Genomic DNA, 6,401 nt, shown 5'->3' with positions numbered 1-6,401 from the left:
ACAGTCCAGAACACTTAAAAATGGTATTTTTGACCCAAAAACCTCAAACCAAGTATCTCTAAGCATATTGGTACATATTTGTTCATAGAATACTTGTAAAACATTCATTTGGCAAGTTTAAACATGTTTAGTATGCATAGCAAGAAAAAGGGCAACTAACACCTTACTAAATTCCTAGACTTTTCATTGTTATCATATTAATCATACATGGCATAATCATAATCCCAAAGGGTGAGAAAACTATCTATGGAACTCACCTAAACAAGTTCTTGTAATAGCTCCAAGCTTCAAACTCAAGCAAGCCCAAAACCCTAGCTTATATCCACTTGCTTCTTTGGCTCAAACCTTACCAATCTTGTTGTTTTCTTGCAAACCCTAGCATCATGATCTATGCTAGCTCAACTCTAATCCATTCCAAAGCTTATTTCACCAAAACCCTAATTTCCAATCACTTCTTCAAGAAGAGGAATAGAAGAAATCAAACATAATCCATACTTCCTTAAGCTTAAGTGATCATAAAGGAACAAGTTTGGAAGCTTACCATGAGAGGATGAAGTTTCATGCAAGATTGGTGATGATGGAAAAGAGAGAGTGGCGTGAGAGATGAGAGGGAAGGAGAGATATTCAACAAAACTCAAACTTGCATCCTTCTCCATGATCTTGAAGAAACATAGGTTAAAGCCTTATCATTTGAGGAAGAAGATTTGCAAAGGATTGATGGAGGGAAAGAGAAGAAGAGGGCGATGGGTTAGAGAGAAGGGAGAGAAAAATCTTTCTCTCAACCCTAGAGAGAGAAAGTAAATGGAAAATGGATATTTTTGGGACCAAATCCAAATAAATATCTCTTAATCGTGAAATTACCAAATTGCCCTTGCCACATGCGTAGTCAAAACGACTCTGATACTTTTCCCGTAAAAAGCTGACATGTCATAAAATATTTCCATTAACTTACTTTTCCATGAATTTAATTCCTTTGGCACGATCAACGGGTAATATACCGATGCTGACAGGCGGGATATTACATCCTACCCCCCTTAAAAAAAATTCGTCCTCGAAATTTAGAGATCGGCTACCAATCATCATGACATAAACTTATCATCTTTGGTCTGATCCATACATATTCAAAACACAGATTCTCAAGAAGTTCATCGTTGATTGTGATTCGTCTGGTTTCTTGATTCACATACATAAGCATATAGCTTTCTTGATCTTAACATCACTCAAAATTTAGAGTTAACTTGTTACATCATGATTTAGAACTTATCTCGCTACACAAAGACTCATTGTTTCGGACTCGTATCTTACCCGCTCAACATGAACCATTCATAAAGATATCTTATCATAACATGAACACTCAGGATTTGCCTTTTAACTGGAATCCTACGGAGACCCGGTTTGCCCTGCAGTGCTTACTTGTAACTTTAAAACATCTTTTCATGCATATATAATCTTATCGGGTAAACATATAATTCATACATCAGTGTACTTACTGAACTTTGAGACGCACGCCTCTTACTTGCATTACTCATATAAACGATTCCACGAATCTCTTACCTCTTTTCAGCGCCTCAGAAAATCTTCCGATTTCATTACAATCTCAATGCGTCTTATCACACCCGAACTAATGGGTAATTCATATAGCTTGACATGTAAAAGTGAAATCAACTAGCCACTTCATCTAACAATCTAATAACCAACGTTGTGGTTCACATGCTCTTGAAACTTTCTAGTAATTCCAAAAAAACTCTTAACACATTTCCATGTATCCTGTAGGATATTGTTGTTATACGAACATTGTCGTTTCCATAACATATGCATACTTTCGAGTGTCGCCTCTTGTTAAATGATAATGATACGTGTTCTAGCATCTTTTCTTGAAGAAATTTTCTTAAGCTCTGGTATTCAGGTTCTTGGAACGAATAGATACATGACTAAAAAGATTTTATCATTTCCAAACCTGAATTTGTAATGGTACCACGGAACCACCAGACGAGTTTCTATATTTTGGAAAAAGATTTTTACAAATCGTCCAAAACTTGTCCACGACAAGTTGGTCCTGAAGGTTGTACGTCTTAAGTAAGTTTACTTATGACGTATCTTATCAGTTTCGAAAATGTATAATTCCATGAGTTTTAAAATAAGCATTGTTCCCAAGTTCCTTAATACCAATCTTAACTTTTAAAAGTTATAAAATCATGACTTAACATGTCTTGACAAGTATCGTTTTCACTCAACAAGTATTGCATACGAGAGTATGATTCTCATTGCACAAACTCGAGAGTTGCATCTCCTTTCATGATAACATACTTAACTCCGAAGGTGGATCCTTACCTTCTTAACTGATATACGTAGCTCAGACACGTATTACTGCATAACATAGACCATAAACGATCCTTGGCCCACTTGACGGTAACTTGTTCCTCTTCTTCAGGAACACATAACTTGATTCTCCACATCATCTCATTCGGTTATCGCTTGATAGTTAATACCTTTTCTGGAAACCGATCATCATTCTTGATGCTTTGATTCTTTACTCGAGTCATGGAAGGTAACCTTCTGAACCCTACATATTTCCCATTATCATCATTCATGCATCCTGACCAATTCGTATATGGCAATTCCTGTCTTTCTCATCTTACTTAGGTAAAGACACATACTTAAAACTTTTACCTTAGCCAACACTAATTGAATAAGCATCCATCCTTACTTATCACATCGAGAACTCCTCGCTTGTCTTATGATGCATTCTTGTTAAACTTGTGTTACCAACCGAATGTTCTTTACGAAGATTCTTTCATACTAAAATTCCATGTTCCATGATTAACATTTAGCTTCCATGGCGCTACTCTGATTCCCACCGGTTGGCTTAAACCATTACTCTAATCCATTAAAGCAATTGAGACTTCGCATTTCTGCTTACCACTCGAATACTAACTTCTTGAACTATTCTCAAGATTTCCCATGTTGCAACCAACGTCACAATCCTACACTTGTCTTTACTACTGCCTTGTAAGAACAAAACTCGGGATAACTCATCTTATGCTCATAATACTTGACTTGGGGGTAAACCTTACGTTTCTGCTGGTTGGATTTACCTACTGAGGTATACATAACATACTTGAACTTGTTTCCGAGTAAACTCGAATTCCTTTAACAAACTCACCTAGCACTTGAACATATCTTCCTTGAACATCTAGCCTGGTACCTTCGTACACTATATTTTGCTTAATCATACCAGTGCTTGCTCGTTGATTTTCCTTTTAAAGAAAACTTCGTAAATTAACGCACGGGTCATTGACATTGATAATTTTCTACTTTATAAATATATTAATTTTAGGCCCCGGTCATTGCTTCGGGAATCATAGAACGAGTTGATAACACATACGTGTCACCAATCTAGACTCTAATGGGTCTAGCCCGCTCTACGAGTGTCGTAGCAACCCGGTTCCTAGAAAATCTCCTATGAATTTTCAAAATGTCAACTTCAATCACCCATACGCACAAATCTTTCTAAAATTATTTAAACCTTATAATTCAACATCATATCGAGCCTTAGCAAGTCTATTAAGCAAAACATAGATTCGAGAGATACGTCATAATTCTGAGAACCTTGTGATTTCTCATAACTTGCACCGCTTTAACTTCTTTCTTCATACCTTCACATCTATGACTTCCGTATCAATACCGGAACTTCCAATCTCTTGATTTGAGCTCTTTCTTGACTCTTGACATATTAACTTCCAAAGCTACCTTAAACCATATCAATTTCGTTGATTGTTGCCCATGCCTTTTCCCTTGAAAATCTTAGGATATGATATGCATTCGTTACTTGATGTCATAAAAGATTTTCATCACATAAAAGATTATTGTGAAGACATCTCCTCAATAGTCATTGCAAACCATAGGAACGAATTGATAGATTTCATAAAAACGGAAAGTTTCGTCCCAGGCTTGCTATTGGTGAGATTCTCCAACTCTATTTTTCAGAACATTCTTTGCATGAAATTTTTATTCTCAAGTAACCAATGCTCATCATTCATTCCTAGCATCATGAAATATTCTATAACATATGCATGGCAACATCAACCTTTTTCGACACAATTCTTGGCACGTCGGAAACTAATGCCTTAGTCCTGATAACATAAAACTTTAACTTGAATTCCTTAACTTCCTCCACTACGAACAGCTTACCTCGTTACATTGCCTCTTAACGCAACTTTCCGAACACACACATCCATAACTTCATTCACATGATATTATTCCTGAGAGCCTGCTGACTCTATCAACATATGTCGACCTCTTACTACCTTGTAGCCTTGTTCTGACATTCCAGAATATCATAAATCCGTTCCAACATCTCTTACCGAAACTTTCGGTCATGTTTATATATATATATATATATATATATATATATATATATATATATATATATATATCCAACTTCTTCCCTTACGGGTACACGAAGTATCACTAACATCTTACCCGACATTGTCGGAACGTTCCTTCTCAACATGTCTTACATTCCCGGAGGATTCACACTTCTACTTGATTTATTCACCGGCCACCTTTTGGCACGATCAAACTTCGTCATCACATACTTCATTCCTCCTGGGTCCTATTCAGCTCTCAGGCATCCGTTATAATCGTCGAATGTTAAATTGAGTTGATAAGGCTCAACTAACAACAACAACTAGAACATTTACCCGGAATCCAATAGTCCCACTTCCTTAGTTGTAATTTAATGACCCAAGGCACGGTCTGAATCGACCTGCTCTGATACCAAATGTAACACCCATACCAGACGTATCTAGAAAGTCTAGCACGTGCGTTGAATTTAGTACTGGATACATTAAAATATACAACATAATAAAACATTCGAATGGATTTATATACAACAAAACGCGTTCGTACAATATCAATACATCATAACTTGTCTAATTTAAAATAAATACATCCTTGAGATCCATATTCTTCATGCTCCAGGTACGAATGAGCTCTTGCTGAAAAATCCATCCGGCTACTACCTTGACGTCCAACCTGATATCTGAAACAAGAAAGGATTGGGATGAGACATAATGTATCAGTGAGTTCCCCTAAATCCTAGGCTATAGGTAACCTCAGGGGAAACCTACGGTCACCACGTGTCTACAATACAACCTGACGGTTGATTATACGTGTGTGGTCATGCTTTCCTTGACGGTAGTGCAAACTAGACCCGTCATGGGCTTATCTCACTTGTTATAGGCTTCTCTTCCTATACGTGTCATGGCGGCCGAGGAGGAATCTAGGACCGCATTACCAAGGATACGCTCTACGTATCGAGGCCTAAACATATCATAATCATGGCACGATTCTAAACCGGACGATTAGGGGAAACCCAAGATCGTCATCGGTATCATGTTCATTACTTGTTCTATTCATGACTTGCACTTGTCTTATAACACCTAGTGCTCTTATTCTTAACTTAGACATGCTTGAAATCATTCTTGCATAAACATAAACATAACATAAGCTACATGATCGTACGTAAGTTCATTCATTATTATGTTAGCGTTGAACAAACAATCATTATCTTGGTTCATTTTACGGAGAGCCGCAGGTGGAGTAACCCCGAGAACAATCCCATCATGACCGATGTACGTACATCGGACTCCCTCAGTGTCGTGCGGGTCCCTTACGGCTTAAACCGTTCCCCTTGAGTCGAGAACCTCCCGTATCCCCCTGACGTGGATAACAAGAGACACGAGCACCGACATGCGGTTATAATCTTAGTCTTGCGTTTTCGGTGACATGCAGGTCCCTTACGGCTTGAATCGTTCTCATAATGAGAACCCTTTGTATCCCCCTGATGTGGATAGCAAGAGACATGCCACCTACTTATACTTGTCGTTCATGTAGGATTAACCTATTCATGCTTACATGTTTACCTCGGAACCTTGATCGACCCGATTAGTGGTAAAGTCATACTTGTTCATGCTTGTACATTCCTAAACATGGTGGAGAGATTAACTAATCAAACCACAACTTAACATGCTTGCTATATCATTCTAGGAATTCTTAATATCATGCTAGTTCTCGACAACTATGTCAAGGCTCTAGTTTTACCCCGCTTAAAGGTTAACTTGCTACCCCATTCATGACATGATCCTCTCTTATGCTATGCTTTACCTACATGCTTAATACTTGCCTCATTATCATATAAGTCTTGCTTTCCTTGATTAACATTTAGGACCTTGGTTTGAGGGGTTTATTTTCGTAAAAAGACACCACGGAGAAAACCGCGTCGCGAATCCCCATGCCTGCCTGAAGCAAGCAAAACAGTGAGATTTCTCTCTGTCTTACTCGCCTAGGCGAGTGATTCTACTGGGGAGGCGAGCAGTAGCTCACCGTGGCGAGTTGGG

The sequence above is a fragment of the Medicago sativa genome, chromosome 3 (genome assembly GCF_051527215.1).
Source record: "Medicago sativa cultivar Bolivia chromosome 3, Bolivia_mono, whole genome shotgun sequence".
Taxonomy (NCBI): domain Eukaryota; kingdom Viridiplantae; phylum Streptophyta; class Magnoliopsida; order Fabales; family Fabaceae; genus Medicago; species Medicago sativa.
Note: the sequence above shows the minus strand (reverse complement) of the source record.